General features: G+C 42.8%; 2 long non-coding RNA genes across 6 annotated transcripts in view; one reads left to right on the top strand and one right to left on the bottom strand.

Moving 5' to 3' along the window:
• Positions 1 to 72: 72 nt before the first annotated feature.
• Positions 73 to 10498, top strand: LOC307199336. 2 transcript variants are annotated; one of them, XR_013831893.1, is made up of 4 exons: positions 73 to 304; positions 8135 to 8314; positions 8600 to 8771; positions 9816 to 10498. It is a non-coding gene; the product is annotated as an uncharacterized lncRNA (long non-coding RNA). The 2 variants fall into 2 exon arrangements; XR_013831892.1 differs by lacking the exon at positions 8135 to 8314.
• Positions 7638 to 11100, bottom strand: part of LOC307199332 — a 23147-nt gene continuing 19684 nt past the window's right edge. For 3 of the 4 annotated variants that reach the window (XR_013831884.1, XR_013831885.1, XR_013831887.1), the window contains exons 2-3: positions 8572 to 8700; positions 7638 to 7969 (exon numbers count right to left, since the gene is read on the bottom strand). This is a non-coding gene — a long non-coding RNA (uncharacterized lncRNA). Of the gene's footprint in view, positions 7970 to 8571; positions 8752 to 11100 lie in introns of all 4 variants that reach the window. The other variant, XR_013831886.1, reaches the window with a different exon arrangement.

Genomic DNA, 11100 nt, shown 5'->3' with positions numbered 1-11100 from the left:
AAAAAAGAAACGAGACCGGAATGAGGAAAGCTCGCTGCGCACGCGCAGATACGGACTTGAGCGTCAAGTTACTTATTGGACGTTATTAATGGGGAAAAAACACTGTAGTAGAACGGAAGTGACTCTTCTCTTTTCCTAGGTCTAGAAAGCGCCGTTGGGAAAAGCTGCTCCAGTTCCACCGCCAGTAGCGGTCCTGTAGCGCCGCCTGGACTTCAAAGGTACGAACTGCAGCGTCATTTGCCAAACCCGCATGAAGCCCGAGCAATTATACATAGCGCGGATCACAATTATTTGATACGTGAAGGTGGGTGTACGTGTGTACGTAACGCCACGTATCACATTACATACATAGGCTACATTTCTTGCAACCTTATCATGAGTTGGTCTCAAACGTATTTCAAATGCAACTAAACTGCAAGGATTACTATCATAGTCAGGTGGGAAATGGGGAATTGGCACGCTAATATTAATTTAAGGGCCACAGAGTTCTTATTTCAAAAACTTATTTCCTGCCGAATTTTCAAACACACAGCAGCTAATAATGAATCACACAATATTAAGATGTATCACAGCAACAGGACATCTGGAAGGGCCCTTAGAGGATTACAGTGGTACCTCGGTTTACAAACTTAATCCGTTCCAGAAGTCTGTTCTTAAACCGAGGCACGCTTTCCTTAATGAGGCCTCTGGCCACCGGTGCCCTTCCAGTGTTCGGATTCTGTTCTTAGACCAAGGTAAAGTTCTCAAACCAGAACACTATTTCCGGTTTTGCGGAGTTTGTAAACCAAATCGTTGTTAAACAGGACTGTTCTTAAACCAAGGTACCACTGTACAACTCTTATGGAGACCAACTGAAAGGGGGTAGGGAATTCTGGACTGGGCAACCTCTGAAATACCATTGGGAGGAAAGGTTGAAAATCTGGGGAGTTAAAATACGCATTTGTATAACTCTTTAGCAGTATCAGAGACATATTTTATTCTAGGCTTCTTTAGAATTTGCATTGTTCCCTGGTCCTGAACTAAAAATGTTATACTAAACCAGTGGTCACATATAAATCTTTATTGAAAATGTGTGTGTGAGGGGTGAACCACTCCCTTGTATGGCGATTCTGCTATGTTGAAGGATCCCTTATTACGCAAACATAATGTCCATGAGCATGCCTCCAAGTCAGCATTGTGTGTTCACACTCCTGATTACTCTACAGTGCACTCACACTGCTGGTTTGTGAAGCTGTGTACACACAACGTTAGCCACAAACCACATCTTGAGAAACACAGTTTTAATGCATTTCCCCCAGAAACCATCTTCAGTCTGATTCAAAAATCTAAGCCATATGAAGACATTTTTCCCACCTACTTGTGTGGACAGCAGCCGATCTGGAAACATTTTCAACCCATTCTGACATGTAAAATGACATGTAAATGCTATCTGAAGTTCATTGGAGGTGGGTAGGAACAACCTCACTGCATTATAAACTGGTGATGTATACACAGCCAAAGTGAGTCGGGGACAAGGCCATCACATTGTTTCATTGCATGTGTTTTAACTTATAGGGATATAACTTTCTCCTCCTTTCTTGCCTGGCGTTAAAAAATTATCTCGAGCCCAGTGTTGCTGTGTGTGTATGTTGTATGTAGGCTGGTTCTTATAGCTTTAAAGGCCAATATTGGTCCCTGTGACGTAAGTCTACTGTTGTTGTGTGCTTACTTTCCAACTGCGAATTTAGCTGCACTGTATTTTTGCCTTCAAATGGAGCCCAGGTAGACAAAATCGTCCACCGCCCCAAGCATGTGGTCATTAATGCTGATGCGTGGAGTGTGGGTGATGTCCTGATCCAGGATGTTGGTCTTCACATGGCAGGAAAACGTCTCAAACAAGGATGTGCTCTCCCAAACCCACATCTCCAGCATATTTGCACTCCTGTCTCTGCAACATCTATGCTTGTAGAAATAACGGAGCCGACGCGGGAGTTGGGATGCAAGTGAGCTGTGCGGGAGCAAGCTGACTGCTAGCTTAGCAGAGGCTCTTTTTATTAGAAAGATATGCAAAACCAGCAAGATACATTCAGGGCTTTGCCTTTTACACTTCTCCAATCCCGAGCCCCCTGGGTGTTGCCTAGTTATCTATGCAACTTGCTCCACCACATCATGTTCCCATTACAGGGGGAAATGAGCAATACCTTTGCAAAGGAGGTAAAGGTCAGGACACACGGAACACTGCTGAGGAGACAAAAGGTCAAGGAGTGGGCATGGCAGCTAGACAGCTGTGGCTTGTCTTATGCTGCAGGGGAAGGTGTGCCCTCGCCCTGCGACACCATCCCTACAATGCTGGCCCTGGACTCTCTCGCTACTAGGGGGCCATGCGTATGAGAATCTTCATTCATTTATTTAGGCAATTTATATACCAGCTCATTACAGTTGGCTAAAAGGGGTGTTCATAAAACTCAACAAATGGAATCAAGATCAGTTGCAAATCAACTATAAAATTTAAAATTTAGTTAAAATGAGAGAGAGAGAAATGTAGGGAGGGGCTCGTGTCTGACATCAGCTGGAAGTTCCAGAAAATTGACCCTACAATACTGAACACATGCTGAACATGGCTCCTTTGCAATATGATCTGTACATCTGACCTATGGGGGCCACTAACAAATATCTCAGTGATCGGACAGGGATATAAGGAATCAGGCGTGGACTCAAGTCATTAAGGACATTGGTTAAACCACAGAGCCTAGGACTTGCTGATCAGAAGGTCAGCGATTCGAATCCCCGTGACAGGGTGAGCTCCCGTTGCTCGGTCCCTGCTCCTGCCCACCTAGCAGTTCAAAAGCACGTCAAAGTACAAGTAGACAAATAGGTACCGCTCCAGCGGGAAGGTAAACGGCGTTTCCATGCGCTGTTCTGGTTCGCCAGAAGCGGCTTAGTCATGGCCATATGACCCGGAAGCTGTACGCCGGCTCCCTCGGCTAATAAATCGAGATGAGCGCCGCAACCCCAGAGTCAGCCACGACTGGACCTAATGGTCAGGGGTCCCTTTACCTTTTAAATTAATACAAGAACTTTGAACTAGGCTCAGTAGCATATAAGCAGTCAGCACAAGATTTTAAGTACCACAGGTATGTGCTAGCAATAGTGCATGGCAAAACTCAGTACTATTTGTATTGGCACATGTAGCAGCCTGGAAAAACACTGCCTCTCTGAACAAGTGTACAACATTCTTTTGAGGACCACAACCCCTTAGTCAACCACTAGGCTTCAAGAGTTGTTGGCAAGGGCCTCCAACCAACCTTCTCCTCACAGCATTTCTCTTTACACATAGCAAAGGATCACTTCCACCACAAAACCAATGAAAGACAACGTTAAAAACCAACAACAGTTTATTCTGCCGTTTCTCAACACCCCTGTGGTATCTTCTCAGCTGCTCTGGGCAAATTATAACATCTTGGCAAGTGTCAGTGTATTTGAACAGCATTTATATTCCAATCAGCTGGGCAATCAACTAATCCTTTTCGCCGTTTAATTTCAGTAATGAATAAATGAACAACACTTATCACAAACAAGGCTGATAAAGCCACAAGAGTTATGGTCCTTGAAGCCTATTTATGACCGGCTTATTTATCATCCTGGAGAATGAATGTCTTTATATAAAGGCTTTTTAATTCATTCACGTCCTCCAGCCTGTTTTGTTGAAAGCGGTGTGAAGATTGAAGCGTCGTCAAGATAAAGGTTTGGGGTTGCGTCTGTGCACCAAGAGGCTGAGCAATGTACATAAAAGAATTCCGTTTTATATTATGAACACAAAGGTGAGCTTGATGGCATGCGACAAGTTAATAATCACTTGCAAATCTGCAAAAGCATTAATGTTGCTTATTGAGCTGGAAGCGCAGTTCCAAAGGCTCGCACTCCTTTGTTCAATAATACCTTCTCCCAAACCCAGCTCCTACAAGTCCCCTTCAACTGAATAAATTGGGGTGCGGGGGTTGTGTAGGGTATCAAAGGCAACTGCAGTCAAGTTAGGAAGAGGGGGACAATTCTTCTCAACACAAGTAGTATCTCCAGGTTGCTTAGTCTGCTAGGGGACAAATACATTCTAAAAGGACAGGTTTTATACTGTTTGGTTTGACTTTATTGAACATACAGCAAAATCGAAAGATCCCAACAGTATGCACATGTATAGGGAAACAATAAGGACCATCTTGTCCTGGGGGGAAGGGGGAAGAAGCAGTAACAACTTTTTCTAAGCAAGTAGGTTGTCTTTTCCATTCTAAAGTAACTTTGGGGGGGGGGTGCTAATTTTATATGTTATTTACTATTTGTTGTTGCTAGGATTAATGTGTGTACTGTGAAAAATGTCCAGGGCTGTTTCTCTCTCTCTCCCCCCCCCCCCCGCAGGTTAAAAAATTGAGAAGAAAAAAAAGAAACTCTGGTTATTCAATGGTAGATATTCCTTTATTCACCATGTATTCATGGGAGGGGGAAACAATGCCATGATATCTTACCTAGTAGTGAGATTTTCCAAGGAGGGAAAAATGAAAAGTGACCAGGAGCTGGGTAGAAAAAAACTTATTTTCCTATTATATATATTTTCCCTCATTTCTCTGTGAAAGTAACCCTGCTCAACATAAAAAGCTCATGAACTCTACCTTCACCTCTCCAATAAATTTACATATCGCAATGAACAATTTTAAGCATCATAGTTTCTATTCAGCCAGAACCAATGACGATGCACTGAAAAGAATGATAAAGAACTCAAGCGAGTGCCTTCCTGCTGCAAAAATGCAACAGCATTCAAAAGGCACCTTCTGGGTGACTTGCCGTGCTCCCTTTTTGTAATCTGTCATCTTAATGCTTTAATGATTTTCTCCCCCAGCTCTCTTATCACAACAGACCCAGCCAAAAGATAAAGAGCTGGATCTGACTCCGTAAGCAGGATTTCAATCAGCTGCACCTACATGTATTATTGACAGCAGCCAAGCTGCCTAGGGCTGAAGTCAGGTGCAAGAGCTATCACTAATATCCGGTTGTACTGCATACCAGAAAGAATTCAAGCCCATCTCCTAAGTCTCATTTAGATTACTTCACTTCTGGGAACGATGCCAGAAATTATGCTGTTACGATAAACAGTGCAACAGAGCGCTGAAATGCAAGACTGAGAAACCCTGGGTTCAAATCCTCTCAGCCATAAAATCATAATACTAATTACAAATAATAATGTTATTATTTGTACCCCGCCCATGTGACCGGGTTGCCCCAGCCACTCTGGGTGGCTTCCAACAAATATAATAAAACAGCAAACATTTAAAACTTCCCTAAACAGGGCTGCCTTCAGGTGTTTTCTAAAAGTCAGATAGTTGTTTATTTCCTTGACATCTGGAGGAAAGGCATTCCACAGGGTGGGTGCCACCACCGAGAAGGTCCTTTGCCTGGTTCCCTGTAATTTTGCTTCTCGCATTGAGGGAACTGCCAGAAGGCCCTCGGAGCTGCACCTGTGTCCAGGTTGAACGATTGGGGTGGAGACACTCCTTCAGGCATACAGGGCCGATGTGGTTTAGGGCTTTAAAGGTCAGCACCAGAGAATCATAAATTGTGGAGCTGGAAGGGACCATGAAGGTCTTCAAGTCCAACCCCCTGTAAAGCAGGAATATTTTGCTTCCCATGCTACAGATAGTTAAAAGCCAAATGCCTTATTAAAAAAGGAATCCCTTTGCCTGGCAACTAAAGATGTGTAACGCTGCCCATTAGACCAAAATGTCTGCAAATCTTAAAACAATGAAGAGATGCAATTTGGTAAAACACAAACTTATTTTGTTAAGTGATCTAGATTGCCTTGTTTTCTCATGTTATTGTTTTTAATTGCTGTTATGGCCAGGGACCTCAAAAGCTGGAAGTCACTGGACCTCTGAGAGAGCCCAGTTCCTGCACCTTGCTGGCTAAAGGCTGGTGAATGTTTTCTCAGTGGGAGCTGATGGTTTAAGAAACCAGGACATTTCACACTGCTAGTAACAAGGGCAGCCCTGGTAGCAAACTATCTGGGAACCTCCAGACTTTTTTGGGGAGGTAGGGATTCAAGGGCAACCTGTTTACAGTTTGGTAAGTCCAGGAGGAAATGCATTGATATGTGTGGGATGAAAAAAGACTAACAAGAAGACATACAGACACCCAGCAAGCAAATCCGGCCATTAGTTAAACTTGCTTCCTTGCCAAATGTCCACCCCTCTACTGGGCGATTTCCCGCACACTAGAGTAGCTAAAAAGGTAAAGGTAAAGGACCCCTGACAGTTAAGTCCGGTCACAGACGACTCTGGGGTTGCAGCGCTAATCTCGCTTTACAGGCCGAGGGAGCGGCGTTTGTCCACAGACAGTTTTTCCGGGTCGTGTGGCCAGCATGACTAAGCTGCTTCTGGTGCAACGGAACACTGAAACCAGAGCAGCGCACAGAAACACCGTTTACCTTCCCGCCAGAGCGGTACTTATTTATCTACTTGCATAGGTTGGCAGGAGCTGGGACCAAGCAACAGGAGCTCACCCCGTCGCAGGGATTTGAACCACCAACCTTCTGATCGGCAAGCCCAAGAGGCTCAGTAGTTTAGACCACAGCGCCACCTACGGCCATTTCCCCCACACTAGAGTAGCTAGCTTTTACTTATTTCCTTGTTCCTGTGCCTTTAACTGCACTTAATGTGATCAAGCGCGGGTGGCGCTGTGGGTAAAACCTCAGTGCCTAGGACTTGCTGATCGTATGGACGGCGGTTTGAATCCCCGCGGCGGGGTGAGCTCCCGTCATTCGGTCCCAGCTCCTGCCCACCTAGCAGTTTGAAAGCACTCTTAAGTGCAAGTAGATAAATAGGTACCGCTTTATAGGTAAACGGCGTTTCTGTGTGCTGCGCTGGTGCTGGCTCGCCAGCTGCAGCTTCGTCACGCTGGCCACGTGACCCGGAAGTGTCTTCGGACGGCGCCAGCTCACGGCCTCTAGAGTGAGATGAGCACGCAACCCTAGAGTCGGACACGACTGGCCCGTACGGGCAGGGGTACCTTTACCTTTACCTTTAATGTGATCAAGCCCATCAAACTTTTCCCTTCTCTGGATCCCTAAGCCAGGAAAGGCTTCACTTGACTTTTAAGTCCATCCTGTCAGCCCTTTTGTGTCTCACTGTTTTCTTCCCAGTGAGGGAACCACCAGCCTGCCTTCCTTCTTAAAAAGTTTTCAGTACAATTCTCCAGCTAGAGTCCTGGGCTTTTATGCTGATTGAGGTCAACTGGGATCCACCAGCTACGAATGACCCCAATCAATTTTCTCTTAACTCAGACTATTGCTTTACACTCACACACAGTTAGCTCAGAAGTCATTTTTATCCCCCCAGATTTGCTCAAAGACTTTTACACTGACAACAAGACTTTTTCCTCTTTCTGTGTGCTTAACATCCCTCTACACAGAATGCCCTGAATTTTTCAAGTGAAAGTCATTATCAAAAATATTTCTACTAATCTGAATGAGAGCTCCTGGTGACTGAATTTTTAAGCCTAAGGGACATGCTGGTATAATTCAAATTGTATTGAGGTTTATGTTAGAGTTTCTGCAATAGAACCTCTGGTCAGGACCTTATGAAGAATCGAAACGTATTTGCTCTCCACCACAAGAATGAGTTTCAAAGCTTTACTGAGGAACAGTTTTAAAATAGTTACAAATAAATGTTTACAAAATATTTAGTAACACATTGCTCTTAAGCAAGCAAGCAAGCAATGTGGTCTTGTCTTCTTTTTAGTCCTGAATACAGTTCAGGACTAAAAAAAAATTCCTCTCTGTGCTCCCAGAGATAGATCCTCAGCAACTTGTTTCTTCACCATCCCAGAACTGAGATTCTGCTGCTCCTGGCTCCATTGCTGACAAAAATACTGAGTTCTCAGGTCTCATTTCCCTGTTGTAAGAGATCTGCAGTTCCGTTTCTGGATGAATCATCAATTAGCATAAAGGCTGAAACGGAAACATACAAACCTTTCTGCCGCATTTTCCAGAGTGAAACCTCCCATGCCTAATGAAAATGTCTCTTTGCAAAATGTTTTCAAACACAATGCACAACACAAACTTTTCAAACACAAACTTTACATTTCATGCATATTAAACTTATATCTTTAACAGTTTCTTACAACCAAGTGGTATATCATTTTAATAAAATAGATCAATAAACAATCAGGAGATCAAAGAATTGGAAGGGACTCAAAGATGTAGCCTACCCCACACCCCAAACTCACAACAATACTTTGAATTTTATCCCAAGAGGAGTAAAAAGAACCCAACATTGAAAGAGCAGAAGCAGAAGTAAGTTTGAGAATATACACTTGCGAATAGCTCATAGCCTTGACTTGGAGGATAACATATAAACTTTTACTTAAAGATTTATTCCAGTTATATGCCCCTTATATATGCCAAATGTTGCTTCCCTAAGATTCATCTCTGTCCTTGGCATTTTAAGAAAAATTGTTGTGGGGTATTACTGCATGTTTTTAAATTTAAAACCTTTGAATTACTGATAAAAGCTGAGGCTGAAATATCTAACAAAATAATTATGTCCTTACCTGATTTGTCAATCACTTCTTTTCTCAGAAGTTTTCTGTGAGAGGTTGCATCCTCCTAAGGATCCAGAGCTCATCTGAATGCATAACCATTCCACCGTTTTTCATTCCATTTTTATGTGGATAAAGTTCCTGTGTACCAAAGAAAGTTACAAATCCATCGACAAGCATATGCAGCTGCTTCTACAGAACAAAAAAAGCAGGTATTCAGCACTGTGAATTTAAAGTAGCTATCACCTTGAGTTTATTAAGGACAAATCTACAGGGGGCATTTGTCCTAATGGCTTGATGTGGAATCTATTCCATACATAGGAGTTAAAAAGCTTAATTGGGCAAATTGAAAGCTTGATCTTTGACTCTAGACAATCTAAGTGCAAGTAATGGCTATACAGAGGTTAATTTTCTTCATCTCATAGGCAAAGAGGTTTTTCTGTCTATGTTGTCTCCTTTAGATGCAGAATGTGAGCTCTCTCTATAGGATGGCAGTTTATATTTTTTGAAACCATTCCAGCTGCCTGCCTGCATCAGTATGTATGGGGCAGTGGTTCCTAAGTTATTAAAAACCAGATTCTCTCATTTGCAATTATCGTTACAAAAAGGCATCAATACTAATGAGCCAAAGAGCTTTGGAGTGTAATGAGTATGTCACTCAATGGATTATAATGCAGCCTGACTACTCCACTCTCAGGAACGCAAAGCATAACACACATCAGCCAAGGATTATTTCCTCCCCAGCTCTGAAGTAACTTCCCACTTTGACAAAGTAGAGATAAATGCAGATTGTGCTCAAGGCCTGCAAATCCTACAGGCAGCCCTATGCAGAGGCAGCAAATCCTACAGGCAGCTATGCAGAGCCACACTTTTTTAGAGAGAGAGAGAGCAGTGTTTTTGTTGTTGCCAATGCACGCGACAGAACAGACAGGGCAGGAGAAGGAAAGATGCTACCGGGCTAGTGGTAGAAGGAGACAAGTAAATAATTAGGTAACAGACACTGGGGCTGTTACCAGCTTAAAATGCAGCTAGGTTGCTGTTTTTATAAATTCAGATCAAATCAGGTTCAGGGAACACACGCATAAGAAATGGAAGGATAGAAACGGGATAGATGTGGGGATTGTGGCGAATGTCATATGCACACTGCTTCTCAAACCAGCAGTGGCAGCGCACTATGTGAAGAGTAAATGGGAGTAAGACAGAGGTTCATTGTGTTGTGGGCTGCAATCAGCTTCACCACCCACTACATCTTTCAGACCTAGGATAGCCAGAGTTCCGGGTCTGACCTGAAGTCTACAGGTTTTTTTTGGCCTCCTCCAGATGGCAGGTAGAAGGACTGAATGTCCAGGAGTGTGGGAAGGACAATAATAAATAATAAATAATGATGATGATAATAATAATGTGACTATACATGAAGCTCGCAAGCCGTAGAAACTACTGTGTTAGCTTTGACAATAAAGAGTTAACTATCTGCCATGTCCATTCCTTTGGCTGGGAAGCAGTGCCTTGATAATGGATCACTTGAAAACCAATGAGGACCTTGAAGGACCACTTAAGTGATTTTTCTGCCTCTTGTAGCAATTACAATGGGCTAGTTGCTGTATGATTTTTAATTGCATTTTTACAGCATCGTTTATTCGTATATATAGTACCCTGCTGCATTAAAATTTGGATTCCATGGAATACAATAAAATGCAATATAAGAAATAAAAGAAGCAATAGAAACACAATTTAAAATCAATATGAATATTTAATGTGATGGATGTGCTGCTTCCAGTCTTCAACCTCAAATCCACAGACATGTCAGAGATGACCTCAAAGAAGCCTGTGGTCTGCAGACAACAAATTGGGAGCCCCTGCCATATAGGCTTCGTGCTACTTATCACCTTGTTCCAACCCTTTTGTTTTGAGAAGATTAAAACATTGATGAGTTACAGAATGACCTAAATTGGTTGCAAAAAGAATATTAGCACCAGGCAAGTAGATGGTGAAAAGTTTAGGCTTAAGGTGGGGCCCAGGTCTGAAAAGACTGACGTTTCTGGAATGGGGCTCCTAGTATTCTCCTATCCTGGTCCCAGTCAGATCCAGATCTGCTTTGTTTGATAACAGCTAAATGGTATAGATACCCTTTGACCAATTAATAAAAATGGGAACTTCATGAAATGAAAACAAAGCACAGCTCTAATAAGAGGTATGACAAGACTCTTGAATCATATGGAAAAGCTGCTATTAAAGTAAATTCAGCAAGCAGTGAACCATGTTATAATTTGTACTCTCATCTTTTGCAAGCAGTTCAGCTGCTGAGACCTTGACATTTTGGTGAGATGAGAGTATCAAGCCTAGAAACATAGGAAGCAATCAATAAACAGCCACAGCATGCTTGACAGAAAGAGTTGAATGTATGAAAAAATGTTCCCTTGTTGCAATTAAACATCAAATTGATGGGCATCAGTCTCCATAATATGCCCACCATAAACCTATGTTACGAACAACAGATCTCCCTGGATTAATGCAAAAGAAGAGTGTTGTGCGCTTGAAGCA

Source organism: Podarcis cretensis, assembly GCF_951804945.1.
Source record: "Podarcis cretensis genome assembly, chromosome: 12".
Classification (NCBI taxonomy): Eukaryota; Metazoa; Chordata; class Lepidosauria; order Squamata; family Lacertidae; genus Podarcis; species Podarcis cretensis.
This window is presented reverse-complemented; position numbering and strand designations above follow the sequence as displayed.